The sequence below is a fragment of the Euprymna scolopes genome, chromosome 31 (genome assembly GCF_053919585.1).
Source record: "Euprymna scolopes isolate OS-2025 chromosome 31, ASM5391958v1, whole genome shotgun sequence".
Lineage (NCBI taxonomy): Eukaryota > Metazoa > Mollusca > Cephalopoda > Sepiida > Sepiolidae > Euprymna > Euprymna scolopes.
This window is the reverse complement of record NC_136512.1, coordinates 16,818,157-16,842,070: the sequence shown is the minus strand read 5'-3', so window position 1 is coordinate 16,842,070 and position 23,914 is coordinate 16,818,157.

The window sequence follows — 23,914 nt, the reverse complement described above, 5'->3', positions numbered from 1 at the left end:
GGAAGAAATTCTGCCCTGGTTGGGGAGACAAATAAATAAGGACAATCATTACATCTCATTACTACTTATCCTCGAATGGCCTTTGAGCTTAATAAATAGTGACTCATTACTAGCACGAATAAAATATCACGGCGAAAAATAAAGATGGCGGCGAAAATAAAGATGGCGGTAAAAATAAAGATGGCAGAGAAATTAACATAAAAGTAACGGGGAAAAAATGAATGAAAAAGTAAAAGATTGTTATGAAAGAAAAAAATGGAACCACTGTCAACAATTTCCTTCACTCTTATCATGTGTCCAAATCTAAACGCAAATTCGATGAACAAAGTTTCTATACTAGATCAGTGAATGCTGGATTTGAGATTTTATATTTATATTACAATTTCCACCAAGCTGAAAACACTGTCAAATATTTTCCCCACTCTTTAGCCGTGCCAAAACCAAAACGTAGATTCCATGAACAAAGCTTCTTTCTTAGAAGTGCACGCCTGTGGAACTCTCTTCCGTCTGCCTGTTTCCCACCTGACTACAACCTGGATTTCTTCAAGTCCAACATAAACAAATTCCTGATAAACCGCCCCCTTAAGTAAGACACTTTATTAAATCTCCATTACTAACGATTACTACGATACTATCCCATTGATTACTGTGCACGCAATAACCCTTATCCCTGAGTGGCTTCCGGGCCTTGATGGTGACTACCTTGTAAAAAAAAGTTTGTTTTTTTTAATTAAAAACACTAACGATCACTACGCTGTTGTCTTACTGGCCACCTAACATTCATGAATCCTCATCCTCGAATGGCCTTCAGGCCTTGGTAAATGGTGACTATCTTGTAAAAAAAAAAAAAAAGTCTTGTTCTTTGAAATATTTATTTTCCAACTGGAAGAAGCCAATTCTTGTCTTCATCTTTCAATTCTTTTCTTGATAGTTTTATCCCAGAAGGGAAATCGGCTCATCGGAAAGCAAGACACACATCGCAGTCGCGTACACCGCAATCACCGGTCATCGGAGACAGACTGTTAGAGAAAGTTGGACGTTAATTGTCGATGACTGACCCATTTCCGCACATCTACTCGCCCCTTCCTTCAAGGCAAACCCCTACTCGTATGCACTCATATACAAATACAAATAACGATAATAATATTAAAAAAAAAAAAAAAAAAAGAAAACGAACAAATCTCGTTATGTAGAAAAGTACAGAAACAGAGCGAAAAAAAAACAAAAAAAAACAACAAAAATCTAATTGAACGAAAAACTTAGTTTAGGGTTGGGAAAAATATGTTTAAACATCTCTTCTTCTTTTTTTTTTTACATATATCTATTAGATTCTAAGAAAAGAAATATGAAAAAAAAATATTCTTTTTAAAAAAAAAATACGAATAAATGAATTCATTAAACGGAAGAAGAAAAGAATTCAAAAATAATAAATGAAATAAAATATTCTGGAGGGAAATCGAACTGTGGTTGAACCTGTCAAGCGGTTTTTGCGGGCGTGACCCTGGCACGTGACCCTAACACGTGACCCCGAAGTTGTGACTCTCGCATTTCACATTTCATTCATACCCGAGGGACAGGGGAATTCCTTCGTTAGATTGTTATTTTCTTTTTCTTTCTTTCTTTCTTTAAAATATTTCTTTCTTCTTTTTCTTTTATTATTTTTTTTATAATTAGTTTTACGTTTTTGTTTTATTTTAAATTTAATTTTATTTGTTGTTGTTGATCTTATTGTTTATGAATTTGAAATTGATGACTTATTCGTGCTTCTCTTCTCTTCTTCTATGGATACGTCCTTGAACCTCAACTAGAAAATTAGTCCATCGGTTTGTCTGTTACGCTTGTGTTTGAAATAGATGTTAATTTGGTTTCTACGTTTAAGTATGGGATTGAATTTTCGTTGATCTGTCACGTTTGAGTTTGTAAAAGTATTTTCGTTGGTCTGTCACGCGTAAGTTTGAAATAGCATTTTATTTTGTCTGTCATGCTTAAATTTGAAGTGGCAATTTATCAGATATATCTGTGGCAGAACTCTGATACGAGTATATATTTTTTTCTCATTAAGAATTAATGTTACATGAAAAAGGCTGTCCCCTTTTCATGTAAGTAAAAATAAAGAGAATTAGTTAAATGATAAAACGGGAATCGAACCCGGTAGATAAGTTTTAAAGAACAATAAGTTTTAAATGGAATGTCCAGTAAATTGTTGATTCTGTTAAAATATTTAATAAATACAAATTTTGCTGGAAACTATTTACATTGTTAGAAAGAATGCATAATAAAATATGGGTTATAGAATTAGAGAGGTAGGTTAAATTCCTTTGTAAAATAACAAGTAGAATGGGAAATTTCCTGGTCGTCAGAAACGGTTTCAAAAACGTGCAAATCGCGCATGTTGATGACACGTGACTTATAGTCACGTTAACCAGACATACATGTGATTTCTCAATATAGGAAAGAGTTCGAAGTTAGTTAGAGAGAGTCAGACGAGAGTCAGATCAGAGTCGGGGAGAAGAGAGAGAGAGAGAGAGAGAGAGAGAGTTGACATGGAACCTTGGAAGCGAGGTTAGAAGAAATCATGTAAGACTTGAATTCCTGGATGCAAAGCCATTGACCGGTCATATGGAATAATAAAAAGAACATCTTCATCTTTTTGTATCTGCGTCTTCGTGTTGTTATTCAACAGAAAAGGTATTGTCCATTTATGCTATAAGAACTTTGTGAAAATCATCATCACCAAAACAAAGGTAAAGTGAAATTGTATTAATATGAACTTTCTGTTTATAAAAATGTACAACTGTCTCTCTCTTTACATGCACCTGTTAATGTCACCAATATGCTATCTCTCACAGCACACAACATGAACAACAACAAATATATAAGTCGTTATCTAAACAAGAACACTAAATAAGAACAGCGAAACATATACGAATATTTAGTACCTTTCGTCTAATAATAACAGACATTACATAATATTAAACCAGACTCAGCTACGAAGTGTTTTAGGTGATAAACGAGGCGCAAGTTCGCTGTAGCAGACAGGTGCTTGGCATGCAGGTTCAGGAAGGCATCGTGCAGCATGTTGCCGATACACCATGACGTGGAATATCGCCTTGTCACCTACCCGCCAGGCGAGTTTATTCGGGGGAGTGGGGGTGAATCTCCCCCAGTGAATTACACGCGCTCCAGATACCAACCTGGAAATTTCTACGATTCGGACCTGTACATACAGCGCCTAATACGGCATGATTACGTTGACACAGCGGTTCCCGTCAGATCACCGAAGTTAAGCAACGTTGAGCCTGGTCATTACTAATATGGGTGACCAATTTGGGAATTCCAGGTGGTGTATGTAGGAGGACGTCGACACCTCTCTGCAAAAAAAGTTGCAAAAACCTAACGTCGTCATCTCCCCTAACAGAGATTTACATGAGACTGGGGACCGCTTGTAAATTTAATACTTCCATGAATATTCCTCTTTCAGGGGAAACCGGTTAAACCCGAATTTGGCTAGTGCGCGCACACGCACACACACACACACATATACAGCACCTAGTCAATACCAAATGGTCGCCCATTTGGTATTGACTAGGCTCATCGTTGTTTAACTTTGGTGATCTATTATCCTCAGTTAGTTAGATATAATGTAAACAGACATCTTGCTACTCAACTCCCCACAATCCCTTAACTAAATATTGGCTCTTTACAACCAAAGGGGCAATACGCCTTATTTGTGGTGAAAAAGAGTACAACAAAAGAAAATGGAGGGGAGAGAGACTAACATGAGAGATTGGAAGAAAAGGAGAAAAGAGAAAGAGAGATTCGTAGACGAGAGTGTGAGTCAGACGCGTCCGACAAGCTGGGAGGTTGTTAACGTGTTCCCCGTACGTCTCTCGTATTGTTCGCGCGCCACACATCATATCCCTCCGGTACTGATTCGCCGCCAAACATCTTCACCCTAACCCGAATCCTAACCCTAACCGACCCACCATCTTTAGTAAGTCACCCACTCACCCACTATGACCCTATATTGCTTATAATCATGTAATTTCCTCGAAACTAGCCCTTAACCCCTTCACCAGCACAACCACTTGCAATTTAACCTCGTCATCCCGACAACGAACACAGAACACCCCTTCGGGGTCCCAATTTTCACTCGCATAAATCTCATTCTAGTATGAGATAGATAGATAGATAGATAGATAAATAGATGAAGACGTACATTGATATATATATATATATATACATATATATATATATATATATATATATATATATATATATATATATATATATATATATACATACTTAGACAAACAGAGAGATTGGTAGATTGATGAACATATGCATAGATATATAGATAGACAGAAAGATAGATAGATAGATAGATAGATAGATAGATATTAAAGTACCCCTTTCACGTAAATACCCTCGACAAACGCGACAAGCAGCAAAGTCCCACCCCTACACATTTGAGACCCCTAGATGCAAGAAAGCTTTCTGCTCCAATAGTTTCTTCCCCAGAACTGCTAGACTTTGGAATTCGCTTCCGGGTTCCTGCTTCCCCAACTGTACTGACATGCAAAAGTTCAAGTGTAATATGAACAGACATCTTGCTGCTCAACTCCCTGCATAGTATCCCTTCAACTTATGTCCGATAATAGCCCCCTACATCAAAGTGGCACTGCGCCTTGTTTGGGGTGAAAATGTAATAAAAAAAATTAAAGTGACTGTACTGGTGTAGAAATTTTCAGTTCTGACCTGGTCATCTTCTGAAACTGGAAAGTGATATGGTATATTCTAATAGGAAAAGGAGGAGATATTCTGAAGATATATATATATATATATATATATATATATATATATATATATATATATATATATATATATATATATATATAGTACGCGGTATTTAACGTTAACAAGTGTTCGAATTTAATTCTGCCAGACTAAGGAAAATGCCTTTTCAAGCTTTATCGTTACAGACAAAAGATAACGTTATTAAAAACACAAACCTGACAGACCAAAGAAAATGATTTTCCATATTTAGGCGTGGCAAATCAAAGACTATATTATTTAAAATTTAAGCTTGACAGACCAATGGAAATGTTATTTTCAAACTGAAATATGACGGACGAAAATGCTACGAGATGCCTTCAATAAGTTTCCAGACTTTTTTTCGTATCGGCCTTTTTATTGATAGTACACACAGAAAACTCTAGTGTCCTATCGAAGTAATCTCTTCCCTCGTTACAACCTCTTTCATCTCCTCAATTATTTTATAAGGACAACCTCTAAGGTTTTCTTTGAGCTTAGGGAATAACTAAAAGTCACAAGGAGCAATTCTGGTCTATAGGGAGAGTGAGGAACTGCCTTGATGCCCATCTTGATTAAATAGTCTGTGGCAAGAATGGGGCACCCTTGGGACAAACTTCGCGCTAATCTTTTGCATCTTCGGTTCCTCGCCAATAATTGTATGTACAGTTCCCACACTGACATCAAACTGTACACTTATTGTCTCGACGGCCCTTATTAATGAAATTCTTTATTTGGCCAATCAACTCTGGTGTTCTGACTTTCTTACTCCTCCCACACCTTTCATCATCTCTTCACAGACACTTGCCTTCTTTGAATCCCTTATGCCGCTACAAATCATGCAAGATAGCCCAAAAGCAGTATGAAGCATTCCATGCGTTTCTGTGGCATTTTTCCAAGTTAACCACAGAATTTTATTGCATATCGTTCTTTTAATGTGTCCTTCCGTCCAGATTGCATTGTTGAAATTCACCAGCTGTGACAATTAGGCTTTAGTAGGGTGTATTCCAATCCCTGCTATATACGAACCTGAAATCATAAAAATTAGTCAGTCATCTCATAGGATATATAGCAATAGCATATTGAATTTTCAAGTTTATGACAATACGCTTGTACAAAATATTTCAAACTTAAGCGTGGTGGAATAACGAAAATGTTATTTGAACATGAATCTGGAAAACTAATTAAAATGTTTTTGTTTAACTTTTGCATGACAAACGGACGAAAATTTAATTTCAATTATAAACATGATAAACCAACGAAAATTTTATTTCAAACCTTACACTAAAAGGCGAAACAACATCCTATCAGATTTTTTGAAAATAAACGAGAAAAGTTACTGGTTCTGTAGATGGTTATGTATTCTTGGAGTTGTTTTTGTTTTTGTTGTTTGCTTTTTTTTTCGCCGTGGTTTCGTATGTGTGAAAAAAATTATAAAGAAAAACAAAGTTCGTATAACCCCCTCCCTAAAATTTCAAAGGTAGAAGGGAGACAATCACGTCAAACTTTATTGAAATTATCTCCCCTTTATCAACCAAGATTTTTTTTTAGTTCGATCAAAACAAGTAACACAAACATTCTGTTAGTTTTAAGCCTGATAGACTTACAACATTTTCAAGCTAACGCGTGACGGATTAATCAAAATGTTATTCCACATGCTTATAGTCAAGATTGCCTGCTTGTTTTTACTTCCGGTTTCTGTCGTCCATTTGGTTGGATAATTAGACATTATCAAATGGGCAATAAAACCTTTCAACATGGGAAGGGGGCTTTCACGTTATCTAAGAGGAAATAATCATTAATCGAAAGGGTTTATATCATGCTTATCACTGTCGTCCTATCTACGAAACAGAAACTAGAAGTTTAAAAAAAAAAGAATTCTTGTTTTGGTATTTTTTATAAAAGATTCAAGTGTTAAAATTATCAAACTATGAGAGTCTTTGCTTACATTTCTCCTAAGCATTATCTCCATCTCTATGCATATGGTATTTCTATCCATTTGTCTATTAATACATCACACCTTCTTGTAGCATGTTTGGGATAAGCCCAGTGGTTGAGTCTACTAATTTGAGATGAGTTAATTCCCTTGATATGACAATTTGCCACCCTAAAATAAAAAAGAGCCCCAAGTCCCCCACCCCCAAGTCAAACCGATTTTATATCTAACCTTGATGCAGTAGTTAATATGAAAGTTTTCTTGCAAAAGGAGTAGGGAGAGCAGAGTTAGAAACGAATGACAATTCCAAGATCCGGCGCAGGTGACGTGGAGGAGAAGACAGGATATGTATTCTCTTCCTTATTTGGATTTCCGTTGTTGGCGCGCATGCGGAAGGTAAGTTGTATTTCACTGCGATTTACTCCTCTGAAACAGCGATAAAGAGGGTAGGGGTTCCGATGATTATGTGGTATTACTCGAGTGTCAGGAAATGGCGGTGCTTGATATTTGGAAAAGTCCACGGTCGTTATAGGAAATAAACAGACTGAACTTCAATCTATGGTCCCCTCCCACATACACTCGCCAATCTTTCACGAAAGAAACACTCGTCTAGCCAAAATCACTATCAATAAATTTCCTCACTCTCTATCTGTGCTCAACCCTAAACATGGGTTCCATGAACAATGCTTCTTTCCTAGAACTGCCCGCCTGTGGAATCTTGTTAATCTTTCTTAGGCGTGGCCCCAATTAGTAGCCTCTTGTGTCCAAGTGGCGATATGCCTTGTTTGGGGGTAAACGTGAGTAAAAAAAAACAAAAAAAAAACATCTTTATACCTTGAGTAGCCTTTGACCTTAGAAAAGTCATTCGTTGGTATAAAAAATGAAAAATATGAAGGAACTCAAAGAAGAAGAAGAAGAAGAAGAAGAAGAAGAAGAAGAAGAAGAAGAAGAAGAAACAAGTCGAAAATTGATTAAAGAAGAAAAGGATAAAGGAAAAGACAAGAAAGAACTAGGAGGAGGGGAGGAGGAGGAGAAGGAGGAGGAGGAGGATAGAGAGGTCAAAAGAATAATAAGCAGACCGGGGATGAAGGATTCAAAAGAAGGAAGCTGAGGAAAAGTACGGGTGAGGATGAAAAAAGCTGGTGCACTCATCATCTGTGTATTCCCTATGCATTTTCAAGAAGAACGCCAATGCCTATGCAATTAAAGTAAAAATAACATACAGTAATCTATCCCCGTTGAATCGAACAGTTGATTTGACATGAATGCTAAATATCGGTCGAGGAAGTCCACTAGTACATAAAATTTTTAGTTGAGAATAACAAAAAATAAAAGTTCAGTCAGAGTCAATTAGCATTACTATGCACCCCTTTTATTCCTCTTTCTGGTGATGTCATCAGAGTTGGTCATCAGAGTTGTACCGCTTGTAAAGCAAGAAAAATATATGACAAATAGCTGAACTAAAGGTTAGGATTACTAGACTGTGCGAATAATTAGAAACGGATATGGAATCACGTGACCGAAAGAAATACAATGGAGAAAGAGAACATGAAAAATGGAGATGGGCTGACAGAATATGATTAAACAGTGACTATCAATCACTCATTACTCGACCAGCTAATAATTGATTTGGAATGAAGATCAAGTTCAATAAACCACACCTGTCCTCCATCAGTTCTTTTTTGAAAGAATAAATAAGAAACTTTGATTTTAAGCGGCAATTCGTCAATCTTCTTTTTCTGTTTATTTTCTTCTAATTTTTTCCCCTGAATTCTTCTGTTCTTCCTTTGAATTTTTCTTCTTTTCTTATATAATTTTTCTTCTTTTTTCTAAATTTTTCTTCTTTTTTTCTTAATTTTTCTTCTTTATTAATTTTTCTTCTTTTTTTTAAATTTTCTTCTTTTTTCTTAATTTTTCTTCTTTTTCTGTTTTCGTTGAATATAAAAAATAAATAAAGAAAACATATTTGTTCTACACCTTCTTAAAAAATGGACAACGTTTTCGCAAAATAAAAAGAAATAGGTTTTATTCGGTACCTTTCGGCAGTTTACATAACCTTCCCCGGAATATGCCGACGATAACGTGGTCCCTATTCTGCATAAGTACGACTTTTTCTCTATATGTGTCGCTTCCTATTCGTCGTCGGATTAATTGCTGCTGACACTAACGCCCTCTGTGACTACCTCTTTCATTACTACTACTTCACAGACTTTTACTACTACTACTATTATTATTATTATTATTATTATTATTATTATTATTATTATTACTTCTTAAAAATGAGTCACGATGACCCTTTCGAATAAAATCCGCACCACCAGTTCCCACCCATTCATTCACCGACCCAGTCACCGCTAATCACTCTCCTTGTCCCTCAGACACTTTCTGACCCTAGGGCCTCCAGGTCTTCTGACACCTCACCCCCATCCCCGTTTCTTCCTTGCCACTGTTTCTGACATTCTAATTCTTCCGTGGTCATATTCGCCTTCGTCCAAACTTTCGGAACATGGCTTCGCATATCCTCGGCAATTTGTCAAGAAAACACATTTACACAATTTTCCTTTCTTCTTCTTTTTTAACATAGGCATCACCACTTATCAAGGCCCAGAGGCCAATCGAGGATAAGGGTTAAAGAGTGTACAGTAGTCAATTGGACAATATAGTAATCGTTAGTGATGGAAATTCGGTAAGTTTGTTAATTTAAGTGGAACGGCTCATCAAGAACTTGTTTCTTTGGACTTGAACTCTTAGTAGTAGTAGTAGTAGTAGTAGTAGTAGTAGTAGTAGTAGTAGTAGTAGTAGTAGTTGTCGTTACTGTTTCCCTGAATCATAGCCATGTGGACTTTTTATGTAGTTCGTTCTTATTGCATTGTTTTGTGCGGCTGCTTTTCATGTGTCCCATCCACAAGCATATTCATGTGTTTTCGATCACTATTTCTTTGGCTACTCTTATAAATCGTCCATATGTGATACTATCTACGCCCTTCCCCTCTCCCCCACCCAAAAGTGTTAGGAATTTTAAACAAAGGGAGAAAATATTACAAAAAAGAAAAAAAAAGTGTATCAGCAGAACAATGGAGGGGAAGTTGTTCACCAACGCTTAAAAAAGAAAGATAAAATTGGTCCGGACGTGGTAGTGAACGATAATAAAAGATCGGTCAATATATTATGGGGGGGATAGTTTTAGTTGTAGCAGTGGGTTATGCGACTGTTTTACGGCTGTTGAAAACAGTTGCAGGCAGTTTTCTGCTTGCGACAGTTGACGACAGTTAGAGTTGAGGAGAGTCGCAAGTTGAACATATTAGAATGCAGGTCGTAGCGCGGATCAGATGGAGAATGAATTGATCGACAGACGAAAAAGAGGCCTCGACGGGAGATGTAGATAGGGACCTTAGCGTTGAGAAGGTTGATGGTGTCAAATACACTCTCTCTCTCTCTCTCTCTCTCTCTCTCTCTCTCTCTCTCTCTCTCTCTCTCTCTCTCTCTCGCGCGCGCGCTCTCTTCTTCTTCTTCTCCTCACTCTCTCTCTTTTCCTCGTTCTCTCTCTTTCTCTCTCTTCTCCTTACTCACCTAGCGCGTAGTTGATGGTGTCACACACACACACACACACACACACACATTCAGTGTAACTGATATTTGGAGAATGTGTCAAAGTTTCTGTTTTATTTTGTTTTCTATTTATACTTGTGAATCCATGCGCTCCCCCACATAACATTAGGTCTTACACATGTTACTGTTTCTCTTCCTATTTTTCCCACCATTTTTATTGATATTTCGCCTCTCTTTGTAACCAAATCCTATGCATTTTGTGTTGTGTATTCATATCAAACAGTTCACATATTTTTTATTCAAAATTGCCTTTCTCGATGCCTCAAAAGACAAAGGATACCCCCTGTAGGGGCAGCTGCGCATGTAATTGTGTACTAAGGGTTGCGTAATCTCCAACCACACCTCTCATGAATCGGCGCTGCTTGAGTCTAGTGGCAAGGAGAAGTCCATGGCGACTGGAAGCAATGCCGAGATAAGCGGAGAGCACATACAGCACCTGGAAGTTCCAAATGGTAATCCCATTTAGTACTGACCAGATTAAACGTTGCTTAACTTCGGTGAAAAAGCGGAAACCGGTGTGTCAGCGAGATTATGCCTTCCTATATCCTGGTTAAAATATCACTTGTATTCATTAGTGTTTCTAATTTATTCTTCTTTATAGGTTTGCTAAATATGAGATCATCTCTAGTAGACGATCTTTTATACTTTAGAAGTTATTTTTCTACAGTCACCAGCATTCTCAATGCAATTTTGCCAGTGGTGAACGATGGCTGTGCATAGGCATCCGGAGCGTGCTCTTTTACCCACATTTTTGTCGCCACTCTGAAATCGAAAAACCCATCTCCTAACTGTGTTGAAATCAAGCGTGTCTGCTTCGTAAACGTTCAACAAGCGCCGGTGAATTTTTAATGCATGCATAAATTCAATGGCGCGTCCCTGTTTCAGACGCATATCCATGACAGAGTGGACTTGGGAGCAATGGCAATTAAAGGGTGGCTTCACACTCCCCAAAGCCCGCCAGCTGGGGCCTCACCATCGGATATAGTTTAAGGTCATATTCAGGACCAATATTTAAGGAAGGAACTCCATTTATATTATTAAGAAACCTTGATCCACACAAAATTGTGTAGCAATAATGTTTACTTTTACCAATGTTTACCTTTACCAATGCTTACCTTTATCAATGTTTACCTTTACCAATGTTTACTTTTACCAATGTTTACCTTTATCAATGTTTACTTTTACCAATGTTTACCTTTACCAATGTTTACCTTTACTGATGTTTACTTTTACCAATGTTTACCTTTACCAATGTTTACCTTTACTGATGTTTACTTTTACGAATGTTTACCTTTTCCAATGCTTACCTTTATCAATGTTTACTTTTACGAATGTTTACCTTTACCAATGTTAACCTTTACCAATGTTTACTTTTACGAATGTTTACCTTTACCAATGTTTACCTTTACCAATGTTTACTTTTACGAATGTTTACCTTTACCAATGTTTACTTTTACCAATGTTTACCTTTACCAATGTTTACCTTTACCAATGTTTACTTTTACCAATGTTTACCTTAACCAATGTTTACTTTTACGAATGTTTACCTTTACCAATGTTTACCTTTACCAATGTTTACCTTTACCAATGTTTCAATCATGGTCATTTGTTTTCCTAGTCTTGCATATGAATTACAAAATATTTCATATTTCCCTAAAACCACTGGCCTTGATGAAGGGGGAGATTAAAACTTGTTGCTATAGTTTCAAATGATCTCAAATAACAGCAAGGGGAGACTTGATTCCAAATATTTCTCATATGCTATATTTCCCTTTTTAGTTTTCATACATAAAGTAAATTTCAGTGTATAAGAATTATTTGATATTGGTGATATTCATAATTATACTCTTTTACAAAAGAGAGGAGATATTACATATGAGAAATATTTGGAATCAAGTCTCCCCTTGCTGCTTTTTTATATCATTTGAAACCAGATCACAAGCCTTAGTCTCGCCTTCATCAAGTTCAGAGGTTTTAAAGAAATTATATATATATATATATATATATATATATATATATATATATATATATATATATATATATATAACGAACTTTTGTGTGCGTCCGTTCCCTATGGACTCGAAAATGGCTGAGTTGATTTTTTTGGAAATTACACTCAAAGGTACTTTATGCGTCTGGGAGTGATTTACGTAGGTTTTGTATCGGAATGCATCTGATAAGTATCGAAAATCGATAATCGAAACAATCCTATCTAAGAAGGAAGTCCGATTTTGAATAAAGTTAACACTTTTATACAAACTATCATCACAAGTGCATTTGAGAAATTTTATCACCGCACAAGCAGAAAGGCCAAGCTTATAAAATCAACTGTAGATTCTTTTATAAGACAGGGACGCGTTCGAAATGAACGCTTCTTTTTAGAGCACAATTGAACCATGGTACTTGATCTTTGTAATTTAACTTTAATTCAAGTGATTATGTAAAAAGAATTTCATAAAATCAACAGCCGGTTCTTTGATACGACAGGGGCGCGTTTGAAATGAATGTTTTTGTTTTGAACACAATTTAACCATGATACTTGACTTTTGCATTTCAATCATTTTCAAGTGAAGCCATTATTTACAGGTCATTTTATGAAATCTACAGTAGATTCTCTACAGGGCAATGTAGACTACAATGTAGTGCGGACTAAGTCTCAGCGAAGAGACATGTGAAGCTTCCTCCCGGTACACTGTGGACGGGGCTGCCTAACTAACAGACAGTCAATCGATTTGATTTAAAAATGAACGATTTTACCGATCTTGATGACAATAAAAATATGGAGAAAGTTTGGAACATTTGTTGATCCTCGTTCAGTCCCGGACAACGTCCGGTCTCCCTACTAATGTAAATTTTCTTCTAATTCAATCCAACATTATATAATCAATTCTTAATGCTGTGCAATATTGTAAGTTATAAATTTATTGTATTTTTTTTTACTAGAATATCTTGTGCTTTTTTCTCCCCATTTTAAACAACTAGTCCTTAACTTTTCCATGTTTAAGCTTAACCATATTACTTTTCATGCTCGCATTTTTCTATTGTAATATATATATATATATATATATATATATATATATATATATATATATATATATATATATATATATATATATATATATATATATATATATATATATATATATATATATATATATATATATATAGCCATAAGAAGGTAGTAAAAGAATTCAGCCGTTCCTGATTAAGCTCACTGCTTTCCACCTTGTCGTTGTCCAACTGTGAACCTCCTCATGGAAAGAGCAGACCGGAAGTTGCAGCAGCGCTCCGTGTAGGAAGCATTGCTTTCATTCTGAAATTAGCCGGAAGTATACTCGGCAAGAATAGCCAGGCTGGCGTGGAAACGCTCTTGATTCATTTTTCTGCTCACATCTACACGCACGCGCAAACACACACACACACACACACACACACACAAATATATATATATATATATATATATATATATATATATATCTGTGGACCTATATACAATAATGAACAAGTATATATATATATATATATATATATATATATATATATATATATATATATATGTGGACCTATATACAATAATGAACAAGTACACATACATTAGTACATGCATTTTCATACATATATAGGTATATCTACTTATGTATACATTTAGACATATAAACACATATATAAGCACATGTATACACACAGACATATATACGTCTCTATATGTGTACGCATATATACACTGTATGCATATATATGTGTGTGTATCTATATATATATATATATATATATATATATATATATATATATATATATATATATAGTGAAAAATTATTTAAATTGTAATTCGTAAGTTTAAAAAGCCAATACAACACAGATTTTTTTTTAAATCCTTATTTTTTTAATCAAATTTTCGGCGATATTACGCCTTCATCGGGATTGGAATTAGTTTGTGTTTTCCTATTTCTTTTTCTTTTTATTTCTTCGTGGCATGGCGTCATTAGAAAAGTACAATCCGGGTGTTCTTCTTCAACGGTGATATTTTCAAATATTCAAGATTAGGAAGAACGTTTGGCTTGCGCATGGAATGAATTAGTGAAGTTTGTTTTATTTTCCGCAGTGTAAGCATTGTTTAAATCTAAATTTAAATTCGCAGAAAATCTGATTTTTAAACAAATCAATGTTTGTTTCTTTAAATAAAAATCTGATCTGTATTGGTTTTCTAAACTTACGAATTTCATAAACAGTCTTAAAAATAACAGAACCTTTTATTAATTATATCTTTTTAGATTTTTCTAATTATTTTTTGTGATAACATAAAAACACAATTTATTTTCTGTATGTATCATGAACATTTTCGATTCTTCGTCGTATTATCTTGAGGTGTTTGTCGGGTTAGTTGAGGGTATTTACGTCGAGGTGAGTACAAGGATTTAGAGTTCGCCAGAGCATTTTTTTACTAAAATACTTATAAAATAAGTACAGGGATGCAAAATTTCGTCGATGTGACAAAGGTGATAAGTTTGATTGACAGTGTTGCACCTATTAGATTGGTGACTCTTTTTTTGAACCCGATATCTTTCTAGAATTTTGGAAAACCAATGCTGAAAATAGAATATTCGGATTCATACGATACGACGATGACTTGGTTGTATACCGTCGTAAACCAAGGGCGTGAGGAATGTAGTTCTTCGCTGAATGTCGAGCTACGTTCAGATTGCTGCCAGGTTTCAATGACCATGTACGGTCTAGGAAAAGGTTTGTCGGGAATTAGAGACAAAGCTAAATTGGAGAACGGCCTAAATGAACCCGCCTTCTTCAACTGCAACAAGATGTTTTATAAATGTGTCAACGATGTGACGGCTCGCATTGTACCCGAGCAGTTATTGTCTCTTGGTGCAGCATTCGTTATCTACAAACAGTTGCGCCGCTGTATAGCTCATGCTTTCTACCGATCCCATTTATGACAGGACCATTGCCAGTACCCTCAAAATGCATTGCTGTAACAGGGACGTGCCCATGGTGATGCACAGTTATGGTTATTGGTGTGGTTTCAAGTGAGGGCCACATTATGCCACCTCACATCTTCGAAGTCGGCTTGAAAGTCAACATCAAAGTATACCTGGATGTGCTGAAGAGTGCGGTGATCCCCTGGTGCAATTAGATGACCGCAAAAAAAAGAAATTTCCTGTCTTTTTCTCTCTTACTTTCCCTCTCTGTACTGCTCTAACCAAGTATGCCGACCTATTCCACAAATCCCCAAACCTCAACATGAAATATATCCAGAATAAAAACTCGATTAAACCTAGAACCCCATCTTTCAACATAGACCCCTACTACCAAGTCTCTTTCTCCAACATCAGGGGTCTACGTTCCAACCTTCCAGAGGTTGAAACCCAATTACAGGAGACGAAACCGGACATATTATTTCTAAGTGAAACTGGAATAGGACCGACCACTACCCTAGACGAGTTCATAATTAACGGATACTCAAATTTAACAGCTAAATCTGACCCCCAAGATCGCCATGGGCATGGAATATGTGCCTACATTAAGGATGGCTTCCCGTGTGGCAGGGATATCTCTAGAGAAGATCCTAATTTACCTTATGTGCTTCAGGATTGCACTTGCTAACACCACTGCATTTATATTTGCCCTCTATAAGCCCCACAACAGCGGAGTTACTATCTTTAAGAGCATATCTGAGAAAATTGACCACATACTGTCTTCACATCCCTTGGCTAACATCCACATATGTGGTGATTTCAACGTCCATAACGTGGAATGGCTGATCCATTCAAATAAGACAGACGATGAGGGAAGGTTTTGTTATGATTTTGCCATTGCTTATGACCTCACTCAGATTGTTCGCGAACCCACCCGTGTGCCCGATACACCCGGTCAATATGCAAGCCTCTTAGACCTTTTTCTCTCAACTTCCCCTGAGCTATGTTCATGTTCCGTTCATTCTCCTCTAGGATCCTCCGACCACTCCGTCGTATCAGTTAAGATAAAAACGAAATGTAAGAAGCCCCCAGACGTACCCCTCCACCGTACTGTATACCGATACTCTATGGCTGACTGGGATAGCTTCCGTACATTCATATCTGATTTACCTCTGCACTCCATGTTTAAAAAGGAAGTGTCCTCTATAGTATCAGATCTGACCGAATGGTTAATTGTAGGCATAGACCAATTCGTACCATCTAAAAAATTTCAACAAAAACCTAACAGCCAGCAATGGTTCTCCCCAGAATGTGCTGCTGCTATCGCGCACAGAAATCACTTTTTCCATAGCTACCAACGTAATAGATGTACTGAAACTAAAGCTGCTTTCATGTCTGCCAGCAACCACTGTAAAAGAGTAATAAAAAATGCAAGAGAGCTATATGCCCAGTCTGTTAAATCCAAGGTAGCTGATCAGCGGCTTGGATCCCACCAGTTTTGGCAAATAACAAATAAGATCCTGAACAGAAGTGTGCGTTCTATACCAACCATTATCAATGGACCAGAAGTCATCTCGTCAGCGTCAGACAAGGCCAAACTATTTGCAAAGAACTTTGCAGCTAATTCTACCCTATGCGACGAAGGCCATCAACCCCCCATATTTCCTCCTATAACACAGAACAAGCTAGGTAACATACAAATATCCGTGCATGAGGTCGCCAAGCTAATAAAGAACCTAGATTCCAGTAAAGCAACTGGCCCTGACGGCATCCCAATTATAGTGTTAAAAAAGCTTCAACCAGAACTTGCTCCCATACTTACGAAACTATTTAAGCGCTGCCTTAAGGAGAAGTGCTTTCCGACTCCCTGGAAGACCTCTTCAGTTTGCCCTATATTTAAGAATTCAGGTGATAAGTCATCTCCCTCTCAATACAGACCTATAAGTCTCCTGTGTGTTATGAGTAAGTTGCTGGAATCCATATTAAATAGAGAAATAGTCAACCACCTCAGCAGAAACAACCGTCTTAGTGACACACAATATGGTTTCCGCTCTGCAAGATCTACCGCAGGTGTGCTGACGGTTATATCCCACAGGATTAGTGAATCTCTTGACAAAGGCTTCCTTTCTAGGGCAATTGCTCTTGACATATCAAAGGCCTTCGACAAGGTGTGGCATAAGGGTCTACTTCATAAGATTTCCAGCTACGGTATAACTGGAAATGTTTTCTCAATCATTAAATCATTTCTCTCCGATAGGCTCATAAGAGTAGTGGTAGATGGACAAAAATCGGAGGCCTGCAATATAAATGCTGGAGTTCCCCAGGGGTCAATCCTGGGCCCAACTCTCTTCCTGATCTACATCAATGACCTCCCTAAACACATACTTAAATCATTCGTTGACATCTATGCTGATGACACGACCATCTACGGCAACACATCAAAGGCTGTAAATGACAAAGTTCTCTCTGATTCTCTCTCCTCTGATCTCGAGCGCGTGGTTCAGTGGGGGAAGATGTGGCTGGTTACCTTTAATGCATCCAAAACCAAACTCCTATCCTTACATCATCAACGCTCTGATCCCCAGTTGGCATCAATTGTGATGGATGGCTCTCGTCTGGGTGAGGCTCCGTGTTTTGACAAGCTTCTGGGTTTGACCTTTACTCCTGATCTGAAATGGAACACACATCAAGTCTGTTGCCAAGGTCGCTGGAAAGATGGTGGGATCCTTCTACCGCTCCAGAAGATATCTCACTGCTGATGCAATTCTCTATCTATATAAAAGCCAAGTACGTCCAAGGATGGAATACTGTTGCCATATCTGGGCAGGAGCTGCTAAAAACAGCCTATCCTGCCTTGACAGAGTACAAAATAGACTTCGTGGCTTAGTGGGGGATGCCCTTTTCTCTACCCTGCAACCTCTTTCCCACAGAAGAGACGTTGCGAGCCTGTCCTTGTTTTATCGTTATTTCCATGGCAGATGCTCGTCTGAACTCCAGTCTCTGGTCCCCCCTCGCCAATCTTTCACGAAAAACACCCGTCTAGCTGAATCCACTGTGAAAAATTTCCCCCACTCTATATCTGTGCCTAAATCAAAACGCGGATTCCATGAACAAAGCTTCTTTCTTAGAACTGCACGCCTGTGGAACTCTGTTCCGTCTGCCTGCTTCCCTCCGGACTACAACTTGGATGTCTTCAAGTCCAATGTTAACAAATTCCTAATGAACCTCCCCCTTAAGTAAACACTTCAGCAAATCTCCTCACTAACTTAATGTACTTGCAATAACCCTTATCCCTGAGTGGCTTCCGGGCCTTGATAAGTGGTGACCACAGTGTAAAAAAAAAAAAGGCAGATCTGAGTGTCATAGGAGGGCTCGGCGCCGGTCCATAAGTTCAAAGAGACCCAGGCTTGGCTTCAAGAGGAGTGCTACGACTTTGTACCCTTCTCTCATAGAGCGCCCCTCCTCCCCCGACCTGAACCTGTTGGACTACTTCGTTTGGTCATACGTTGATAACATCACTAACATGCTCTCCCACAACATCAAAAGCCAGTCTGATCGCCGCCATCCGCCGAGCTCCCGCCGGTGCTTGTTGAAAAGATATGCTCCCGGTTCCGGACCCGTATAGAAGCGATGATTAAGGTTGAAAGCATCTACATAATCAAATTACCTGAATTCATGTTTTCAATAAACGTTTTTAAATAAAGCTATCGTGTATTTTTCTTTAGGGCGAAACTTTTGTCGTTCCACCCTGTATATATATGTGTGTGTGTGTGTGTGTGTGTGTGTGTGTGTGTGTGTGTGTGTGCACGCGCTTGCGCGCTCTGGCTTAATTAGTGCATTCAGCTCCGTGGGTTTACCGCCGTTCACTCTGTTCGGTTTCCCGTTTTTAAAATTACGGATGTCTCACCTGTATTTGTTTATGCACCTTTACGGCGGCCGCCGAGACAAGTTGGTAACTAATTAAGTTGGGAATCGACCACTTCCAGTGCAATTAGGTGGATGCCAACTTCTGGCAATGTGCTGATTTGATGGCTATAACATTTAGACTCTCTCTCTCTCTCTCTCTCTCTCTCTCTCTCTCTCTCGCTATCTCTCTCTCTTTATCTATCTATCTATCTATTTCTCTTTATATCTATCCCTATCCCACCCTATGTATATATGTGCGTGCGTGTGTGTGTGTGTGTGTAATATAGCTTTTCATAATTAGATGTTTCGTCATATCTCCGACTCAACAGTTCGACGAAAGACTTTAATTGCGATTAACCATATATTTATAAATATATATATATATATATATATATATATACATACATATATAACAGTGATTACCATATATATATATATATATATATATATATATATATACATATAACAGTGATTACCATATATATATATATATATATATATATATATATATATATATATATATATATATAGTGGAAATGGTAATTAATAAAAACTGAAGAAAGTGCTCAATACTGTTGTAGAGCAAATATGCGTTTTATTTTTTATTACCGTATCTTTCTGTTAGGTTACATTATTGTTTCAGCTTTTCACTCTTTCATCCCATAATAACGAACATTTCTGTAAAAGTCTGAGGAAGCTACAGACGGCCAAAAAAAACGGCCGGGTAGCTGAAACAATAATGTAACTTAACAGAAAGATATGGTAATAAAAAATAAAACGTATATATATATGTGTGTGTGTGTGTGTGTGTGTGTGTGTGTGTGTGTGTGTGTGTGTGTGTGTAGCAGATGTACCCGGTGTTGCCCGATATTAAACGTAACGTGAAATTACTTTTTAAAAAAATGAGGTAAAAAAAAAAACGGAAAGAAACTGAAACATGTGCATTCGAGTATTATGTTTTTCTAAACAGTTCACTTCTTGCAAGTAAAAAAGAAAAATACTCGAGCTGAGATCAAAACCAAAACCTAAAGACAATGGGTAAAGTCCGATGACCATTAGGCCAGCTTCCCACTGTCTTTAAAGGGTGTTTTCAAACCTATTCATTCTTAACATAAGGAATCTGTTATATGAACGATTCCTGCATGTGCAGTCATGAAACAGTTTACAAACAGGTAAAAATCCGATGAGCCCCTAGTATCAATTTTTTTATTTTGGCCCATTAATAGCCCTTTTATCCGGATGAAAACCGATTAAAAATTGTTCACGTCTGAATATCTTATATGCCAAATTTCAAGTCTATAGATCAAAAATTCGTTGAGTATATAGGTTGAGAGTTGTCCTTATACACACACGCACATTCTCACTTTTATAGATATATAGATTATCCACAATCACGTTTCATGATATATATGTGTGTGTGTGTGTGTGTGTGTGTGTGTGTGTGTGTGTGTGTGTAGTAGTAGTAGTAGTAGTAGTAGTAGTAGTAGTAGTAGTAGTAGTAGAGATTTAGAAGGCTATCACAATGCGAGGAATGAGATATAGTCGGTGTTGATGAGAGAAGGCGATTTATAAATCAATAAGTACACACATATATGTCTATATGTACATATATTTATTCAATTGTATTAAGTATAAATGTCTTACTTGTTGGGTCTGTGACAATATCCATTATATTTCGGGGGAAAAATTTCCCTTTTCAAATGGTAGATGTTACAGTTCTACAGGGAGGGATTTAGATGTATAGCGTGTTTTAGGTGATTAACATATTGTTGAACTTGTTAGATTTTTTATTTTCTTTTTGTTTTTTTTACATGATCTGTATTTTATTTTGTATTTTATTTTGTATTTTATTTTGTATATTATTTTGTATTTTATTTTGTATATTATTTTGTTTGTATATTCTATATTTATTTCGTTGTCTTTTTTGCTGCTGCTGTATACTATTTATTTATTTGTTTAATTTATTTACGTCGTTGCTTTTTTAGTGGATTGACCTAGTCCATGCAGATCAAGCGGGTAAAGTTCACTATCTATATTTTTACTTATTTATTTACTTATGTATTTATTCTTTTGTCCATGTTTGGCGGTATTTGTATATATTGAGAAAACGACGTCTAATGGTTATTGTAATTTATTTATTTAATTGTTTGTTTGTTTATTTTGTTTACATAAGTTTACTTATCCTTCTGTCACGAGTGGCCCTTTAAATGCCAGTTTAGTATGTATGAGCATTTGAGCATTGACCTTAGGTTTGTCGGCTTATCAATTTTCGTTTTACCGCGTCTTTCCTTTAAATTTATTTATATTTTATATATATATATATATATATATATATATATACATACATATACATATATATATACATACACATATAAATACACATACACGCACATACATATAATTAAATATCTTATCTTGATAAAGTACAAAGCCGACTTCGAAATCTAGTGATCGATGTCCTCTTTGCCTCCCTACTACCTCTTTCTCACAGAAAAGGCGTTGCTAGTTATTCTCTGCTCTATTGTTATTTTCATTCCAAGTGCTCGACTGAGCTTCAAGCTATGGTTCCATAAGCAAAATTTCTTTCTTAGAAATACGGAAGATATTTACGTGGGGCTTCTGTTTTTCAAGTCCAATGCAAAGGAAGGTTTGGTTTGTTTTGTTTTGTTTTGGTTTGGTTTGGTTTGGTTTGGTTTTGGTTGTTTTGTTGTTTTTTTACGGCATATCAACCCTTTTTTTTTTCGAGTTATTTAATGCCAAATCTAGTTATTTTGGAAACAGTGTTATGCTTTAAGTTCGTTATATCTTCAAATATTTATTTGTAGAATTTGGTTTGATTGTTTTACAGCATATCAATCCTTTTCGGGTTATTTTATGCCAAATCTAATTATTTTGGAAATAGTATTCATGTTGCATCCAGTTATTTTGTAGGTTTTCTTCAAGCTCTTTGTATCTTCAATCGCTAGTTTGTCATGTTTGGTTTAATTGTTTTATAGTAGATTTTATCGTTTTTGTTCCCTGCCTTGCAGAACATGAATGAGTTTTGCAATGGTGGAGGGAAAAGGGTTACAATATTAATGTTTGGTACATTTTAAGTTAGGAAGCTAGTCAGGAAGTTGGGGGAGATAAAAAGAGAAAGGGGAAATGGGAAGAAGGAAAAAAGGGAAAATGTGGGTTCTTGTTTTTGGTTTTGGTTTTGGTTTTGCAGAACATAATTAAGTTTTGCAAAAGAAAGTAGAAAAACAAAAAAGCATCAATGTTTCGTACATTTCGTCTCAGGAAGCCAATATCTTTAGACAGCCTGGTCTGGTAGCACCAGGCAAAGCGAGGGAAATTAACAAAAGATAAAGAAACGAGGAAAGCGAGAAAGAGAGAGGGAGAAAGAGAGAGGAAGAAAGAGAGAGGGAGAAAGAGAGAGCGAGAAAGAGAGAGAGGGAGAAAGATAGAGGGAGAGAGATAAAGAGTTGAAAGGGGGACTAATAGAAGAAAATAAGATAAAATAAAATATGGCGTATTTAAAAAATAATTTGATAAAATAAATGTTTAGTTTTAAAAAAAATATAAAACAACAATGAAAATAAAAAGCTCCCGGGCAACACTGGGAACTCTAAATCAAATGTTGCTGAACTTCAACCATTATTACTAATTATCACGGTGGTGTCTCACCGTCCACCTGACACCAATTTAACTTTATCCTCGAGTAACCTTTGGGCCTTGATAATTTGTTTTTTGTTTCAGTCTCAACCGGAAGCTTCACTAGTTTTTAACCTTTTACAGTTTTATTACTATCATCATTTTGCGATCGTAGTTGAGATGATCGAGTTCGATGAACGTCATCATCTTTTCATATGGACGCTGAATGTGTGTGCACGCCATCTCTACGCACATTGCAAAAGAAAGAGGACTGGCCTGACCTTCCAACTACATACATCGCTTTGATAGTTCCAAATGATCACCCGGCTAGTACTAGCAAGGTTCAGCATTGCTTACCTACAGTGATCTGAGAAGGACCGGCGTGTCAACGTGATTATGTAGTATATATAGATTATACAATGCGCGGAAAATATGAAAGCAGCCGAAATCTCAGGGAAAATCTTCGAACGCAGAAACCAACCCATGCAACGAACAAACACTAAGAATCTGCTACGTTAAAATATAAGTAAAAAAAATGCAAGAGAACTGAAAGTATCAAAAATGCTATAAAATTGCTCCCTCCTTTCAAAAATGAAAAAATTGTGTCGTGTTATTGCTATCGCTGATGAGGCTATTTCCAGCATCATTTTACGACCGCAGTCAAGATGATAGAGTTCGGTTAACTCCATCATTTTTTAATATAGCTGTTAATGTTAATAGGAAAGCAGAATGTAATACCAAATGTTCACCCATCTGGTTCTGGCCAGACTCTGCATTGCTTTTACTTCGAGGATCTGACAAGAACCGGTGTGTCAATGTGATTGTGATGCATTTATAGTGTGACGTCATGAGTGAAATATGTTAATTAATTGCTAATAAAGTTGCTAATTATAATGACAAAGACAATGGAAATGACGGGGATATTAAAAAAAAAATGAAGAAACTTTTTGCAGAAAATAAATTATACGTTAAAAAAAAATTGCCCAATCATTCGCCAAAAACAAAATGGCGTCGTTAAAAATATTGAAGTTTGAAAAATCGAAAATTACAAGGAGAATAATGATAGTATGGAAGTCCATAAAGGCAATGA